This window comes from Coturnix japonica, chromosome 2, assembly GCF_054131305.1.
Source record: "Coturnix japonica strain WE chromosome 2, WE-NBRP24, whole genome shotgun sequence".
NCBI lineage: Eukaryota > Metazoa > Chordata > Aves > Galliformes > Phasianidae > Coturnix > Coturnix japonica.
The window spans coordinates 107,531,011-107,550,273 of NC_140664.1; the positions used below are offsets into that span (position 1 = coordinate 107,531,011).

At 39.6% G+C, this 19,263-nt stretch overlaps 1 protein-coding gene across 12 annotated transcripts in view; it reads left to right on the forward strand.

Moving 5' to 3' along the window:
- The first annotated feature begins 3,873 nt into the window (after positions 1-3,873).
- The window catches only part of TBC1D5 (TBC1 domain family member 5), a 283,840-nt gene continuing 268,450 nt past the window's right edge, over positions 3,874-19,263 (forward strand). For 7 of the 12 annotated variants that reach the window (XM_085538429.1, XM_085538430.1, XM_015853783.3 and 4 more), the window contains exon 1: positions 3,874-4,129. The gene's annotated coding sequence lies outside the window, so the exon portion shown is untranslated. The remainder of the gene's footprint in view (positions 4,130-19,263) is intronic. The other 5 variants (XM_015853784.3, XM_085538425.1, XM_085538427.1 and 2 more) reach the window with 1 other exon arrangement.

Below are 19,263 nucleotides of genomic sequence, written 5' to 3' on the forward strand. Positions count from 1 at the left end.
GAGTGTATGTATGCTTAAATAAATACACGTGTATATGCACACAATCATATATATAGTCTAAATAATAATAATAAAAAAAGTTATAATTCTTATATATTAGAAAATCTGATGAACTTTTCACATTGAATACATGAATTAACTAAGCCAAAAAATGAAGATTTTTTCTTTATAATTTATGAAACTGAGAAATTTATACTAACTCTTACAAAACTGATGAAATCCTGCTAAGTATCATCTCTGTGTTAATAACTTTGCTTTGTAGCTGATAAACAAACTGAAAACTCCTCAAAGAGTAAGAAACTATAATGTGTTTCTAGGTGTGTTACCAGATGAGATTCCTCATGTAAGGAATGAATGCAGGAAGTTGCTATTTTCCACATTTCTTCCTCTTAAACTGGTTTCTGCTGCCATATGAGTAAGCAGCCTAAGAATTTTTTTGCTATGGATTTTACTTACAATAAGGACATCAAGAACTTGTATAAAATTTAGCAAGATTACAGACCAAATAAAATGAATAAAGTAATTAATCATGCAAGTTAGTATAAAACAAGATTTTTCATATTTCCAGTGTGCAATCAAGTAAGATTTCACTAAATCTTCCTCTTAAAAATGCTTCATGCCTTAAGAACATTACAGTCAACTCCTAATATAATATAATGGGAAATATACAACTACAAATATTATTTCATCTTCATCTATACAAAGCTTACACATCTTGTTTTGTAAATCTTCATACTGGTCGTATTTTCAGTGTAAATTGAGAAGGTAAAAGCTTTTTGTTCTTAACCCCTCTGTAATCTCATAAATATAGAAAATAATAGTATTTGGAATTTATTTTTCCTTTTATTATTGAGTAAGTAAAAGGAATTCAACCCCTTACAATTAAAACTGTGGTCTAATTTTGGGGTGGAACCTCCATTCAGGCTTAAATTGCCATTTTAAGTGTTACTACGAGCCTAACAATTGATTGCAAATGAAACAAGAATAAACTACTTTTGGCAGATTCTGCTGTTGTTTTTCCTGCTGGCTTTTGTTCCAGCTTTTATTTTCCATGGGAAAATTTTCATATTGAGAATACCGAGAGGGCCAAATCTTTTAAGACATCCCCTAAGTGCACACACAATTAGATATCCTATGCTCATGTAATTACTCCAGTAGTTATTTAGACAACTCACAATTGCCTGATTTGAGTACACAGTTGGAGGATGTGCCAAAGGCAGGTGCATACTTCTTTTTTTTTCAGTTTAACAGTAGCACAAATCTACAGGTTTAATCCTTTACATCGTCCTTTCACCTCCCGAGAGAATGCTGCTTATACATGTGTTCTTATATAAAATGCACTGTATTACAAAGGCAGAAAATGTGTATTTCCACATATTTACAGTGGACTGGTCACTGTGATATACACAGACTGACTGTAGATGGCTGTATGATTTCTGAATCAAATGCTGTGCCCTGTATTGAACTAAAATACAATTTCATTACTGAGCTGTTAAGTATTCAAAGCATATTTTACTAGACAAGAATTAGATGTTTGACTGCTTTTGTCTTTCTTAATCTGCTTCGACATAAAATAAATGTGAGGAGTGACAAAGAGAAAATCATGATATCAAACACAAACTGAAATAACCGGATTGAAATTAATGGGTATAATGACATTGACGACATACAGGAAGGTCCTCATTTCTTCAGGTACATTGTTTGTTGCTTTTTTTCTTCTGGGTGGGGGGCAGCAGTAATTTCACTTATTTATTTATTTTTGCCTGTGCTTTTAAATCTGCAAACTTTTAACTTTAAATTCCTCTTTCTACTTTAAACATTCTCTTGTAGCAAGAAATTTCAGTGCACTGATGTAAAGCACTACCATCAGCAGGCTGGAACCTACTTTGGTCTCTCTTTTTTCTTAACATCTGGGAATCAAAAACATCTGTAGACTGGCATGGAGATTTCCTTTCAAAGCATCTTTGGCAAAACCATAAGGATGCATTGATTATATTGCCCTAAAACAGCCTACAAAGCATTGAAGTTTTTTTCTCTGGAAATCAGGAGTATTGGAAGAAATATCATCCGAGGTGAGACACAACACCTTCATTCTTTACACAATTATTACTAAAATTACTATGTTTTCTTTTAGTATCATATTTTGAGGTACATCTCAGATAGATTGATCATTCCTATGCCAACCAAGCTATCAAACTGTGCCAATTTTAGACTCATTTTTCCTAGATTGAGACACAAATAATAAAACTGCTTTAGCTAGCATTATACTATAGACTATGTCTCTACTTTGTCCTTTCTGTCCTGTATTAGTATCTCCAAAATGTTTAGGTATCCAGGTCTAGTAAGAAAAAAAACAAAACTGTAGCAAACAGCAATTTAGGGCATATTGTATTTTTGGGCAGTTGTATAAATGTGCAGGGCCTTGCATTTTGGTTGCAACAAGCCCATGCATCAATGCAGGATTAGGGTAGTGACTGGAAAGCTGTACAGAGGAAAAGACTCCATGAGTGTTGGTTCTCACTTGGCTCAACATGAACCAGCAGTGTGCCCAGGTAGCCAAAAAGGCCAACGGCATCCCAGCTTGTATCTGAAATAGTGCAGCCAGCAAGAACAGGGCAGTGATCCTTTCTCTGTGTTTAGCACTGGTGAGGCTGCAGTTTGAGTGCTGTTGTCACTTTTGGGCTCCTTACTATAAGAAAGACACTAAGGCCCTGGAGCTTGTTCAGAGAAGGGCAGCCAAGCTGATGACGGGTTATGGAGCACCAGCCTCATGGGAAGCAGCTGAGGAAATCTGTTCAGTCTGGAGAAAAGGAGGCTCAGGAGAGATCTTATTGCTTTCTGTAACTTCATGAAAGGAGGTGGTAGGGACATGGGTACCGACCTCTTCTCGCAGTTTACAGTGACAGGACAAGAGATAATTGCTTCTCAGAAGGAATGATGAGGCATTGGAGCAGGCTGCCCAGGAGGTGGTGGAGCCACTGTCCCTGGGGGCATTCAAGAACTACCTATATGTGTCACTCTCAGACGTGGTTAATGGGCATGGTGGGGATGGGTCAACAGTTGGACTGGATGATCTTAGTGGTCTTTTCCAACATGACTAATTCTGTGATAAATATGTATGTTAAGGCTCTTCTGGCAAGTTAAACAAACCCTCCAGTGCTAAGTGGTCCACTAAAACAGCTCACATGCTTTTAGAACTTATAATGAATGCCCAGTCAGTGCTAAAGCAGTGTCCTTGGCAGCCACAGGCCTTTGTCACCAGGCAGAAGGCTCCCAGTCAGCCTGGGTGCCAGCAAACACAGCTCAGCACATCATTTAGAATGTTCCAGCACATTGTGACATTCATGTCCTCCTTCTATGAGGAAGTTTCCTGAGCGGCGTGAACCCAGCCAGCTGCTTCCAGGGAGAGCTGCACTGAATTCATTTCAAACTACACCATTTCAAGCCACTCCGGGTATGTTTTATGCACATAACAGCATCCTGGGCATCCTTAGAGGGCGACTGGCACCCGAAAAGGAGGGGGGTGGGGGGAAAGAAGGAAAAAAAAAGGAAAACCTCCTAATCTCAACAAACCCCAGTGCCCTGTTCTGCTGCTGCTGCTGCCTCCGAGGACTCGCGGGCGGCAACGAAGCTGCTCCACTGCCCGTGCCGAAGCCCGATCCGACTCATCCTCCTCCGCCCCGTCAGGCCGGCTCCTTCCCGTGTGTCCCTCAGCCCTGTGCCTGCCCCAGAGCCGGGCAGGGAGCGGGTAGGAGGAAGCGGCACCCAGGAGCACAGAGCAGCAACCACAGCCCCAATGCTGCCGCGGCCTCACAGCCGTGTTGAGCGCCTGCGCATAAGGAGAGAAGGAGGCGAGGGCGGTGGGTGGGAGGCGGTGCTATCGCGCGTCTCCGCGTGCGGACAGGGAGCCCTTCCCCTTCCCTTCTCTTCCTTTCCCTTCCCCGGGCCTCCCCCACCGCCTCCCCCTGCCCCGCATCCCTCTCAGGGCGCCGGGCCGGCGCGGGGGTCTGCGAGCAGCGCAGGGAGGTAGGGAGGGAGGAAGGCGGGGAGGGAACGGGGATTGAGAGAGAGAGAGAGAGAGAGAGACTGAGCCAGATCTTCATGCCACTGCAGGCAGCAGCAGCAGCAGGTAAAACCAGCCCCGGAGCATCTGCTCCCTTCACCCGCTTGCCCCCCTCCCTGCCGGCCGCCCTGCAGTCAAAGTGCGCCAGCCCCCGCCGGGGCCTCTCCCGGCAGCGCCGCCCCGTCCCGCAGCCCTCGGCCGTCGGCGCTCAGCGCTGGGGCTGGTGAGGCCTGCGCTCAGCGGGTGCCGCGGGCCGCTGCCCGGCCTCCTCCCGCTGCTTCCCGCGGGGCCGCCTCCTCCGGGCATGGCGGAGGGCAGGTGCTCCCGGTAGGGACCGCTGAAGCCAGAGCTTCGGTTCTGGGAGGTGGAAGCAGGGAGGGAGGAGGAGGCAGATGGTCATAAGATGGTCCCCCTCTGGATTATTGTTATTATTATTATTTTTTCCCATTGTTGTCGGTGGTAATTCTGATGGCTGAAGAGGGAAGAGTTAAGGTCGAAATGATTTTTCTTTTCCCAGGCCTTGACAAAGAGTTTTTGTAAAAGGCAGGTTTTCCCTCCACTTTCTTGACCCCAGTGACTGTTTCCTTTCGTTCCCACCCATCTGACCCCAGTCTGTGCTGGCTGTCCAATTTATTGCCTACAGAGTGACTTACTAATTGCCACGTTTGGTTATCTTTAGATTACAGTAGTTCAAGCGGTGTAGTAAGTATGGATTTCAGTGCAAGGGCTGCAGTTGGCACATTTTAGTTGTTGGAAAGTTTTATCTTCTTAGGTTTCCGTATCATACCCAGCAGTTGTGTAGTGTAGGTACATATCCTATGGTGTTATTCAACCTGGGGGCTTTATGGTCCACTTTTAAGGAATAGTTGTCCCATCACATTGACAGAACATTGCTTTAAGTGGTACATGTGACTTGAAATACTTAACAAACGAGAAGAATGTTAACTATGTGAAAGACTCGTATTCCAAATCATACTAGATTGGGAATCAGGAGTCAAGAATGGTCTAGTTTTTCCATACAACCATACAGCATCCTTTTGCTACTTTATTGCCAGCAATCCTGCTTATCTGCCCTTACTCTGCAACTTGGTTACAAAGCACAACTACTCTCATACCAAGGAAACTTCATTAAAGTTTATCAGTTCTGTTATTTGCCACACTCTCATTCAGTAATAGCATCTCTGTGAAAATGAAACCTTCCACGATGTATCCCAAATAAATACAGGCTGTTTATTGGAATTTAAAATATTTTTTGAAAAGTTAAGGGTAGTAAAACACACAGACAAGTTAATCCCAGATCCCACCTGTCTCGGAATCATTGCTCACTACTGGATTTGTAGCTCAATTGAACACGCAGTACTAAAACTGGGCAGTAAGAACAGTGTATCACTTGTGGGCAACAGTGTTTTTTCTTTTGGAAACCAGTCCTTGTTTTGCAATGGTTGTCTGACTTAATGTTATCATGGGTAACTAGTTGCCAGACTTCCTGTTTATCGACATGTGCGGCCTGTTCACATCACATACATACTTATAATATGGTGGTGATTACTGGGCTAGGTGCAATTTAGGTTTTGTAACATTCTGATACATCTGATAAAAACAGAACTAGACACAGCCTGGCCCAGAGAAACTGAGTTTTTAAACTTACATGAAGTTCATAATGTTGTTAAACCATCAACCAGAACTTACCCTTGTGTGACTTGCACACGTTCATTATGAACTTCAGTTCTTAACAGCGTATGAGAGCACAAGCAAATCCTCTTTTTGCGTATAAGCATATATTGGGAAGAAGGTGCATGATTGATTTCCCACCCCCACCCCCCCTAGATTTTACGATGGCTTCGTAGTTTGTAGAAATGATTGATATAGTCAACTCCTATGCAGGCTGAACATTTCTAGAGATACTGTTGTCATCCTTTTGTTGGTGAGGAGAAGAGACAGGAGGATGTTCTCCAGCTTGGTGAATAGCAAGTACAGTGAAGTAAGGGCTTGTACTGGAGGTAGCATTCAAGAATTAATAATGCTGGTGGGATTCTTGTTTTGTTTTGCTTTGTTTCACCTGAGGGAAGTCACAAGCCCAATTGTATACAAGTAATTTTCAGATTGTGCTGCAAGAGAGATCACTTGTCACACCAAAAATGGTTCATACCTTTCCTTAAAATGCCATGGCACCTGCAAGGGTGACACTTAGCCCTGTGAAAACATTCCTCTCGCATTTGTCTTCTGTGTTACAGAGTTGGTTTAACTCCACTGTTCTTTTCTCTTTTGTTTGCATTTCAGTAGTGGAATTCTTTTGGAATTTGATACCTCATGTTATCTTGCCAGTGAAGTGTGATTTGGTGGAAGTGTGTTATATGTACTCTGCCTGCCTGTGATTTACACTACTGTAGAGATATTCGCTGTCTCTGAGTTATTGTTGCTATTATAACTTCATTTTTTACTGTGGAAGGACTATGCAAAGATCTGCTTTGCACTTCGCCCTGCAAGGAATTCTGCTGCTGAAGTCTTTTTAGAAAGTTTACTCTGTGCTCCATCCTTAGGAGCTTTATCTTAAACTGTTAGGTACGCTGCTGTAATTGGCAACAGCTGTTGCTGAGAATTGTGGAGGATAGACAGTTTCTGAGATAATCAGTAAGTAGTCCATTTGAGGCTTTGTTGATTAGCACGTGTAAGAGAATTTTGGATCAGGAGTAAGTGATGACTACAGAGTGCAAATGTGGTATGGTATGTAAATAGTTTGCCTTAGCCTCTACACTTCTGTAATAAATATGATACAGTTTTTGAGTGTTCTAAGCCCAGTAAGCTGCCCAAGGCAGTCCACTCTGTAGCCCATAGAAGTACAGATACTTGGCTGTGTTGTACTGTAGGAGAATCAGGGCTTTGAAACATGATGTGAAGTTGTCTGCCTGTATTTGACTGCTGTATTAATGGGGCTTCAACTCTTTACCTCTGAAAGAATTGGCATAGTTATTGCTGTTTCCAGTTTCTGAAAGTAGTTACTGAATTGTGCTTTGCTTGAGAACTTCTTCAGTTAACCATGTACCAGGCTGCTTTTTATTTTCCTGATACTACAACTTCTGGGATCAAATACTATCTGAAAAGGACTTAATGCAGAGTTGAAGGTTCTATCATATTGGATAGCATTATAATCTGATAAATTGTATTATTTTTATTTATGTTAAATACGAAAAGGAGTGATTTGAATTTTAGTGTCTGTGTGTGATGCGTTGTTGAGGAGAAATACTTGACTCTGTTCATACCCTAAGAGTTGTAATTAGACACGAGAGAGCCAAGCTTGAACAGTTCTCCACACTCCATCCAGGCCTTGGAGACGAACGTGCTGCAGTTGGCAGTCTATGAGGATAAAGGTCAATGAATTACAAAACAAAACAGAAATAGCTATTTTGCTTCTGTTAATGGTTAGATCTCTGATTTTTAGACTGGACTGGAGTCATATTATGACCTGAAGTCTAGTTGGAAGTAATTTGAAAATGATGGGAAGAATCACATCACTGATGTCGAACTGAATGTGGTGGAAACGAGTCATCATCCCAGTATCTTGCACTGTATTTTCAGATAAAGCTTTATACGTACCTATGTACTATTTAAGTTGAGGTGCTTTTAGTTCTGTTAATGGGTTAGCAAATCCGTCTTTTAGGATTATTAAAGAACATAATTACCACATTGCTAATTAATCTAGCACCAATATGCAAAATTCATGTGGTTTACTTGGTTAAGTTGACTTTCCTGCACTACTGTATCATGTAGTGCTGCGTTAGAATGGGGAGCAGCTCTGTCTTGATATGTTCACATATGCTTCACCACAAATGTATTACAGCATCAGTTTTTGTCTGAGTGGATACTTTTTTTTTTGCTAAACTTCTAGTTGGCTAAGCTTTTTTTTCAAAAGTATATCAAGATACTGAGAATCTACCATTTACTTCTGTGGATGACTTGTTCCAGTGATTCATCTTTTCCACTATTTAAAAATAAGGCATGCAATTATTGTTTGAATACATTTGAATGCATCTGTCTTTCACTGGTTCTTGTCGTGTCTGAATTCTCTTATCACATCAGACTGCCTTAAAAACTGGATTTGTCCCTTTGACACAGTTTTCTGTTCTGTGTATGGTGTCAGTGCATAGCGTTTAAAGATAGAAGTAGCTTTTAGATTACACAGATTGAAATTTATGATCAATAGATCACAGATATACTGGACTGACAGCCCTAAGACTCTTGGAGAAGTTTAACAAGTATGCTGATGTATAAGGTTTGTCTCACCATGTTTTTTAACATCTGATCTGGAACATCTGTTTAACAAATGAGTTGGAAGGAAAATCAATATAATGTGATACAATTATATCATTTTGAATGTTTCCAACTATAGAGTGAAAGTGTTTATTGGCTATTTTAGATCTTTGCATATGAGTTTTAACACTTCTGCCACCTCTGCCTAGCCACGGGGCTGTGCTGGTGTTGACGTAGTGTGTGTGGTGCTGGTGCTGTGGGTGTTTGTTTCTCAGCTTCTACACTTTGTAGCTCTGTTTCATGTTGGTGGTGATCCACCTCACGCTTTTCTGTATTGTTGTTCCTGTTTTACTTTTTATGCTTTCTTCATTCCACCCCCCCCCCTTCCCCCCCCCCCCCCCCCCAAAAAAAAAAAAAAACACCAAAAAACATCAGTATTCAAACATCTGGGCTGAATTTTAACCCAATTTGTTCTCTTTGTTAGCTGTTAAACTGATAGCAGATAAAAGACATGTTAAGGATGGCTTCCATTTTCATGTTTTCCATTTCAGTTCCCCCCCCCCCCCAATCAGTTGCGTTCCTAACTTGTTTCAACTTCAGAAATATAGAAACCTCAGGAATATGAGTGTGTGCGTCCATGCTAAGCTTATGTATGTTTCAGTGATCTCTGGCTGTATAATCAGATCATGAGCAGTGATTCTTAGGCTATCCACAGTGCCTTGTCCAGTGATGTATTTGTTTTAGCCACTATAATGGGATGTATGGTAATTTCTCTGTGCCCATTACAATGAGTAGTGTTAGAAAACTTGCCAATATTTCTTAAAAAGTGCTGGTTTTTACTCGTGGCTGCTTAAGATCCTGAGATATTTGGTTTCTGATTGAAGACTATAGTTTGACATCTCTTTCAGCAAATCACAGGCATATGTATATGAAAAAAAAATCCTCCTGTTCTCTTGTTGGAGCTGATGGTTTGTAGCAGACTTCCACTTGCGTTGCCCTCTGAGCTGCACATAGCCAGTGTCCCATGATTCTGAGTTACCAGGTAGTGAACACCTGAAGTACATTTCCTGAGAACCTAGGTTGTTCAGGAGCTATTTTTGTTTAATCACTGGCCTTTAGACAACTGGATGTCTGGCCTTTTTATTGGGAAGGAGTATAGATTTCTGATGTTTATTGACAATAGACTTGAATTTCACTGAGGAATATGATTTAGCCAGGAAGTATTGGTAATGGTTGGACTAGATGATCTTCTAGGTTTTTTCCAACCTTGATAATTCTGTGATTCTGTGATTCTGTGAATTTCAAAGGTGCAGAACTTAAGTTTGTAAAGATTTTCTCTCGAACTGTAGGGGTATGGTTTTGGCATTTAGACTTTGCTCTGGTGTTAGCATAAAGATCCTTGCATCAGATGAATTGTCAGCTGGGCTGTTAGTTTGTCATTTCCAGTGGCCAGCAACTGGTGCTTTGCAGGAGGTGATTTAAAAAAAAAATCCCAATTATGGCATAATCTCCATACCAAGGAGCTGTTAAAAGTTTTTCATTCTTTCTAATGGTTTATGGTTACGAAATTTTTGCATTAGCACCAATGGAACTGGCCAGTGGCTTCTGTATCCTGAATGATACAGATATGTGTATCACTTTCTACAACTTTTTCTTCTTCTTGCCCTTATTTACAGCAAGGCAACATCTGTATCTGGATGGTGATCCATCTGTATTTTACTGTTTGCACCTTGGTATGTTGCAGAGTTGATCTAGTTTCTCATTTTCCCCACCAGATTCACTTTAAAAAAATATTTGTTTTTCTTTTCCTGAGCTGTGATTAGTTTTTCTTACATCTGTGCTTTAAAAGAAATTGTCAATGTTCACACTGTCCTTTTCAGATGTAAATTTGGACACTTTTAAAGTAAAGACTCACGATATGTTTCACATTTATTTCACAGTTGTTTTCACATAATCATGCCTGCTGCACTGTAAATGTGAACAAGAGGCTCCAATGCCTAGGCGGTACTTTGATTTCTTGTACCTTCTTGACTAAATTTTATCTCAAGTATTCATGATTAACATTTGGTAGTTTTGTAGTGCCATTCAGCCATAAAAGAAAATGACGTTAATCATTTCCAGTAAGAGGGAAGCGACTTATTCAAGGCCAAACAACAACTTTGAGAGGGAGCTCCAGTTAGAACCCAGATTTTAGAATATCCCATCATAGTTAATTCACTGCAAAATATTTAATAAATCATACACTTTAAATAAGTTTGCTAAATTGTGGAAATAAAAAGATTGTGTAATATGTCTTTACTAATTAAATAGAAGGCTTTGTCAAATGAATTTGAGAAGTACAGTGAAAGAGTAGATTTAACGAGAATACTACTAATCATTACATGAAGAATGCAAGCAAATATTTAGCATTACACTTCTCTAAGTGTAAATCCACTAGGTTATTAAAGAATTTTGGTGGGTATAATGGAATTATTAATTTCTGCAGTGAGAAGAGTGGCTTTAAGCTGATACTGATGCTCTTTCTGTATGACCTGCTTCCTATAAAACACTGCAAGACTTTCACAGCAGTGACTTAGAAACATGCAGCATATACAGGCTGTATTTCATTTGGAACCATGTATTTGAAAGAAAGGGAAGAGCTTTGCTCTACTTTCAGTTATTCATGAGTCCACAGAATAGTATTTCCTCCTTTAGGCCTGACTCATTTTTAATTTACATCATTTTCACATATGCCTATGGCACTAATAAATATACAGTTTGAAGAAAAGTTAATAAATCTAAGTACTCTACCTTGGCAGTTCTTTTATATATGTGTATATATATACATATGTATGTTTTATATGGATATATGTATTTTTTGTACTCAGAAAATCAAAGCTGTTCCTGCCTGTGATAGCACCTTTTAAAAGTCATTGTATCAGACGGCATGTGCAATGGATTAAGCTGTCTAATCCATACATCTAAAAGGCCAAAGACTTGACCTTTTTTAGTTTTAATTGTTGGTTCACATTTATAAATAAAATGTGTCCTGGCCCTGCTAGTTCTTCTGCTGCATGAAAACATGAAGTTGATAATGTTTAAGGGATTGTATTCTTCTGAAGAATGCAGAAGTTGGGGCACCACTACATTTCCTTTCTGTAGCTGTTTGAGAGAGAAGCAGATGAGTGTGTGTAGAGGAACAGGCAACAGGCAGGAACTGCGTGACTTCCTTAAGCAGAAGGAACTCATGGCCAAATCAGTAGAAAGATTTTTTTTCTGTGCACACACACGTTCACATATGGTGAAAGAAGATGATGACAGTGCCTTGTAGTGGGATACAAGCACTAGAGAGCAGTAGCAGGTAACAAAGAATTAAAATAGCTCATCCCTTCCATTAACAGGTGATAGCTTGAGAGGAATGCAACCTTTGTACAGAGAGGTGTTGCTAAACCTTAAATGGAGGGTGAGGATGGGTAGATCCGGGCTCCACCTTCACTCTGGTGCATTGCTTGCACCTCAGCTCCCTGGGTTAGCTACACCTCACCTGGTGCTCAACCATTGGTTCAGGCTGTGACTTGGCAATTCCACTGCACCAGGCAATTTCATGCTTGGTGATGACTTTTTCATCAGGCCTGACCTTCTCCATCCATTACCAGCTGATGACCAGATGTTTGTGTTTCATACTACAAATTTACCTTTTTCAGTACTGTTTGTAGACCTGAGTGGAAACAGTTTGCTTGTTGCTTTTGGTCCTGGCCCTTGATCAGTACTGCTGTTTATTGATTTCACGTACCTTTAGGATGAAACGTCAAACTTTCCAATGCAGAGATAGGAAAAAATATACAGCACGTGTGCTTTGCACTGACCATTGTCTTTTTTGAGTTCTATCTTGAGCTTTAAGCATGTTTTCAGGCTGAGGTGTGGGACATTCTGTACGTGAAAAGAAATGAACAAATATATTGAATATATTAATATTACATATTAAAAATATTTTTATTAAGCATATATGATAATGATGTTGGATATTTAGTTGATAAAGGCAGAATCCACTTATCTGGAGGATTAGCCCCTGTGGAACTGAGTGGAATAGAGACAAGATCATTATCAGCTGTTACTGCTGGACGTAGCTCTCCTTGGGGGTTGTGCACAACTGAAATGGACTGAGGTACATGCTCAGAATGTATATAGGTCACACCGAAAGTTATGAGACCCATTTATTTCTGCTGTAACAACAATAGACACAGAGAGCACAACAGCACTATTTGACAGACCAAATCCTAGGTTACAAAACATTAGTTTTCGACAAAGTCAGTGCTATGAGTTGTGCAGTTTTGCCAACAGTGAACAAGAGCCTGCATGTTGTAATGTAGGAGGCATTACTTTCAGAGCAGCTCTTGTACGTATATGTATATATATGTGTGTGTGTATATATATATATATGTATATATATATATATACCTGTCAGCCATTACAAATCTGGGATGCTGTTACTTGAAGAGTATTCTACAGAGTCAGTGATTGCAGAAAGTACTAATTTATTTCAGTATGTTCCTCTGGTGTTGTTTTCTTATGTCTTTCTGATCTTTAGGGAGTTTAGGTGAACTGTTAGAAAGTTTTTTGAGCATTAGAAGAAAACTGTATGCCTGTAAGTCAGTATTCTAAACTGATGTGAGCCAGGAATTAGAGCACACTTGCTTCTCATAGGTGTTCAGAGCAACTGGGTTTTTATGTTAATTTGTGGTAATAGTGTATGATCAGTCATTGTTATAATTTTCATTGTGAGTAATTTTATCTGAGGGCAAATGTAGGCTGAGTGAACATTGTTTTATGTCGCATAACAACTTAGATTGGGATAAAAGTTTATTTATATACTCATAATTTTTGCGGGTTGACTAGGGTGCTTCACTTTCTAGTGCTGCTGTTATTTATCCCTTAGTCCATAAGCATGTTAGACACCTCCTAATGCAGATAGTCTTTTGCTGGTATTTCTAGATACTTTTTTCACTAAGACTCAGCATAATCTCCCAATCTCTGTTACATTCAGAAGCTTTAGAATTGTGCAATCCCCTTCCAAAAGTAATGGATCAGTCTAGCTCAAGCCATGCAAGAATCAGAAGGAAGAATGGAAGGGTAGGAAGGGGGTAACTAGGTCTTAAACCTGTGGGTTTAAGAGGTGAACCTTCAGTGTGAAGCTTATAAACAGGCATTGAGTAGCACTGTAAGCATCTTCCTATACTTTTTCCTTTTCACACGAAGCAATTCTTTCAGATCCCTCTTGCGAGTTTCTCTGAAGTCTTCTACCCTAATGCTTGCAGCCTTTAGCTTTCCTGGGTTATCATACTAAGACTCCACCTTCTGAAAAACTGGAAAAAAGTCAAACCCAACAAAACAGTGTGTCATGAATATTTGCTGACCTGTTTTATTTTCATTTTTTATTTATTGCAGTGTATGTCTTTTTGCATTTTGCCTGATTTATGTGGATGTCAAGCACCTCTGCTTCTGTGTTTGCAAGTGGTGAGTGGGTCTGTCTGCAATGAGCAATTTTAAGGTCATGGTATGAGTTAACCACAGTAGGCAGCTGAGTGTCACCCAGCCACTCACTACAGAGGAAATGTGGGTAAGGAAGAGCAAATATACTAGCAATAAGGATATAGTTTTAGATACTGAGGCAGGTTATATTGTAAAACTGCTTCTGTAGGAATAAGGGAAGAAAAAGACTTTTAACTACGGTCTTTATTTTCCTAAAATAGGAAACAGACAGACAATGCAGGGTGCACTGCCTGTACTTTCCCTTCTTAAAAAAGGACTCGTGTTTCCAGGAAGTCTCTAAGCTGCTAACATTACATTTCATTTAGTGTTTCTCAGTCACTTTGGTCAGACAACTTCTAAAATTATTGTTCAGATTAACTTCGGAGTAAGTGAAGGTTGGGTTGTGTTTTCAGTTTTTCAACACGATAGCATTTGCTTTCCAAGTCCTGAGGTGGTTTGCAGTGATTTCATCACTGAAAAGTATCTGTTACTGACAACAATAAATAAACTGCCGTTTGACTTGAGACTAATTTCTTGCTACACTTTAGAACTGTGCTTGGTGAAATGTTATAGTTATGCCAGTTTTATTGTTGTTCATTTTGCTTGGCTGTAAAGGATCCGAAACAAGTGTCAAATCCAGAAATCTGTTATAGCAGCTAGTACTGGGTTTCTAGTGATGCATTGCTGTGTCTGTTTACAGCGTCCTCTGAGGGTACCAAGGCTTTCTGTGCCGTCCCTTCTGACATGCTAACCCCTTCCCTCTAACTATTGAGATATATTTTTGCACTTTCCCTGTCTTGACAGGATGTTTCAAAATATTTTTACTTCTATTTGTTATTTTCTATTTCCAAGGCTGAAGCTATGTTTTGCTGTCAATTCTGCTCAAAACCCGTGCTGCCATTATGGTATATTGACTTGAAGATACAAGTAAGGAGTGGCAGACATCAAAATGAAATGCAAGCAGACCTTCTAATCACATGAACATGTGAACAAATGGAAAAATATTTAGTGGTGTCTGTCATCTTGTGTAGATGAAAGACACAGGGAGACGATCTCATTGCTCTTGTGGTTTGCTTTGATCCCTTCCTGTCAGAGCTCAAGCCCTCCTGTCCAGCTTCATAGTGTTTTTGAAGTAGAATTGCCTTACAGACATCTCTAAGTTCAACATTGTAATGTTAACTCTCCTCTCTGATGCTCGGTTATGGATTGTCTGACTGCACAGGACCTTGCTGGTTATTCCTGCATCTGTGTGTATGTATACGTTACAGTAGTCCTTGATGGACCAGTCATTATAGTAATACTATAATGAGAAAAACAGCAAAAAAAAAAAAAAGCAAAAAAAAACCTATCTAAACTTCCATCCATCTTCAGCCCATCTGGTCTCTTGAGGAGAATTTCACTGTGATCTCTCTAGTAAGAGATCTGGCATCAAGTCTGGAGTGCCTGTCCCTTGCTAGCAACCTGGCTGTGCCTCGGTAGATGAATGGCAGAAATCCATTTTCTCTGTGTCTAGAGCGAATGACTGTGGTGAGGTGAGATTAAAAGCTAGACTTTGATTTTTATGCCCAATTAATCCTTCATTTGGAATGCCTTTGTGCATCATTAAGGTGGCTTGGAGGAGTGGCTGGCAGCCACAAGAGGTTGCTCAGTCCCTGCTTCCTTGTACCAACTGATGTTGGGCAGGGTATGCAAGAAGATATTTGCTTACTTCTGGTGATAGATATAAAAACCAGCCGTATGCTAAACATGAATGGCTACATCAGAATGTACTTACAGCCTTCTGACTGGGCTCAGTAAAGGTCTGAGATCACCTCTGCATTTCTTAAAGCAACATTTTTAAAAATTATTTTGCCAGATCTGAACAGGTTCAGATCAAAATTGAATTCACTTTTAGCTCTGATTTTTCCTAGAATGGCTTGGGTTGTAAGGGACCTTTAAGATCATCTAGTTCCAATCCCCCTGCTGCAGGCAGGGCTGCCACCCACCAGCTCGGGCTGCCCAGGATCCTATCCATCCTGCTCTTGTGCTCCACCAGAGATGGGGCATCCACAGCTTCTCTGGGCAGTTTGTTCTAGCGTCTTACCATCCTCTGCATGAAAAATTTCACCGTATCATCTAACCTAAATCTACCCTCTTTCCCCCTTCTGTCACTCTCCAACCGTGTAAAAAGTCAGTCTCCTTCCTAATCATAAGCTCCTCAAACAGCTTCACATCTTTCTTGTGCTGGGTGTGTAGTAAAGCAGGTGGGGCCTTGTGAGGGCAGAGCAGAGGGGGACAATCCCTCCCTTGTCCTGCTGGCCTCTCTTCTTTTGATGCAGCTTTAGGATACTGTCAGCCTTCTGATCAACAAGAGCACACTGCTGTGTTATGCCCAGCTTTACATCCATCTGGATCTCCAAGTCCTTCTCCAAAGGGCTGCTCTCAATTAATTCTCCCAGCCTGTACTGACATGTGGGATTGTACCCTACCCAAGTGTAACACTCATGCCCACTTTTTAGGCATGTCCAGGTTTCTTCGAATGGCATCCCCTTCTGTATTTTTCTCTTTAGACACCAAAGCTTCATGCTTTTTAATGTTCTTTGGGGCTTTTACAAGGCATAGTGATAACGGGTAACTTACAGAGAAAGACTTCTCAGTCTCTCATTGAAATATTCATACACAGTATCACACATTTTTGAGCTCTTAACATTTGTGGACTTGACGTATATGCTTGTGTCACCACAAGCTCCTGTCACCTGATGGTTCGTAAAATTAGGTCGTCAAGTATCACCTGTAATTTGGTTTGTTGTTGTTGTTCTTAATTTACATCTCTTCATCTCTTTCATAATGCAGTAGGAGGTACAGGGAGAATCTTGAAATCTAGTCAGTGTACAAGATGTTGTGAATCCGGATAAGCGTTTTATAATTCCAGGTTGGATGCATAGGCTTTAATCATATAAACAGTATGTTAAACAAATACTCTTTGCTTTCAGTGAATCTTAATCCTAAGAATGTATGTGGAGCATTCTGGACACAAAACAGCTATCATTCATAGAATGGTGTTAGAATATTAAAAAATAATAACAATTCAGGATTAAGTGTTCTGTGATAGCTCACCACAGGTTTTCATTCTCCACACTCCTAGTGCTGACTTAATCCATCAGTTATTCTCATGTAGACAGGCTGCATTTACTAAAGGCTCCTCACTTGGTTGGCATTGCTATCCCCAGTAAGTGATTTGTGTATGATGTGGATACAGACAATATTATGGCAGGTGAGTTTTTTCATCTCAGAGTTGAACCATGAGAGCACAACCAAGTTTCAAGATATGCAGAAGTAAAAGTAAATTAGGTTTGGATTTATTGAGTACTTCTCTTTCTTAGTTTTAGTTCGTCAACTCACTTACTTTGTGTGGTTTACAGTCTGTGAACAGAGAATTTTTGTCATAGAAGTCTCTAGGCCAGCATATGGATCTGAAGGAAGGTGAATGTCTAACCAGGGTTATCAAATGGTGACCTAAATAACACAGAACTGTCTTAGTAAACCTTGGATGATATCTTCATGTTATCTTGTTATGTGAGTATAACATTCAACTGCAGCAACATTTTTTTTAAGTATAAGATCATGTGAAATTTGTATTCATAGTGCACCTCTTTGGATCCTGGAGGTAATCCCTCATAATCAAGAATGTTAAAGAACATTAAGATTACATTATCTAAGCTGATGTATTTTACATTAGTAAAAGTACAGGTGATTGGGAAGGACACTGCATAAAACTCACATGGGCATTATTCCTGCTGTTTATGTTTGACTTGGCTTCATGTTTAGATTTTCAGCTTTTACTGATTTCATTATTTAAGCTATCTTCTTTTGTGATAAGTATTAGTTACACCGGTGGTAGAAATTTAAGGTCATAAGGAAACAAATATTTGTAATGGTGAGCGCTATGGATAGGTAGCCCATAAATAGTGAATAAAATAATGCCATCCTTTTGGCAAGCATGTAATTTCATGAAATTGGTTTATTCTGAAGCATTGAATGTGATACTGTAGGTTGCTGAAAACAGCTTTAGCAGAAGTATGGAGAATTACTTCAGGACAGTTTTTAACTCACCTCATATATTCTTTGGCTTTTCTAGAATTTTAGAGGATTGCTGTTCTGAAGGCATTTGTCACTATTAAGGAAATTAATTGATCTGACTGGTCGGAGGAAATATCTTTTGGCTGCTTATGTTTTTTGCTGTATGTTGACCAATTATCATTATGAATTTTGGTGTAAAATGGATATTAAAGTGCTAGTGTGGTTAAGTGAAGTAATGCATTGCCTCCCAGATGCCTGCTGAGTAAGCACTTCATTCCTGAAGTCAGATGTTGAAAGCCAAGGCTTCTATCTGCTTAAGGTTTGTGCTGGGATCTAACATTGATTAGTACTCATGAGTCATGGGCAGCTTCACTGTTGACTTCAGTGGTGGGAAGACTCACAGCTAAACAAACTGAAGTGAACAATATGGTTATAAATAAGATAAATTTACTGAAGGCGAGAAGGGGGAAGAATGGGTTGTGTACCAGTTTAGTTAAATTGGTGTCTGTCCATTGGTTGTACCGATGTTTCTATTCATTAATTGTGTTTTGTTTTGCCGATACTTTTCTGTATTAGGTCTGATGCCTGCAGCTTATCCATGTTATTTTACTTGATGAGGGTTAAAATTTTATTACAAATGAATTTATACTTAAATAGTAAATAATGAATCCGATTTTTAATGAGTTGTGGCAGAAATCTTATGTAGTAAAATTACACTGTGAGATACAATGAAAGGTATTTAGTTAATGTGGGTTTAAAAACAGAAACAAAAACCAAGAATTGTTAAGAAAGTAAGGATAGACAGAATTACATAGGCCAGTGGATTTAATGCTGTGAATCAGAAATTTGGGAAGGTTAACTAAGAATAAGTTTTTAACAGAAAATATGGGTATTTTTAATTACCTTTATTTGAATTAAGGACACGTAATGATGTATCATAAGGCTCTTAGTCTTAATGAATGACCTTTAGATTCAGATCCGTGTCAACTTGTGTGAGTAGCAATCCAGTTTCAGTGTTGGAAATAAAATACTTTGGAGGTTAGTCACTGAACAAATTTGAACAGTCTTTCAGATTAGATGGTGGAAGAAAAACAAAACAAAAAAAACCCCGAATGAACAGCTGGTCAGAGCTTTTAAGTACCTATTTAAAAGAAGTCATGGTGCTGTAACTGAGGTTACAGTAGGAAAAATAAGATTAGTCAGGAGAGCCATGCTCATGGTCTATGAGCCTGGGTCGTACGCATCTGCCTTGCCAGCTCTTTTTAGTCTGATTAAAATACCAAGGCTTATGACATTAAAAAAAAAAAAAAAGTGAAAAAAGCTCAGGGATTCCTTATTGTTGGCTTCAGTTTTATGTTTGGCTTTGAAGAAACTGACTAGTTTTA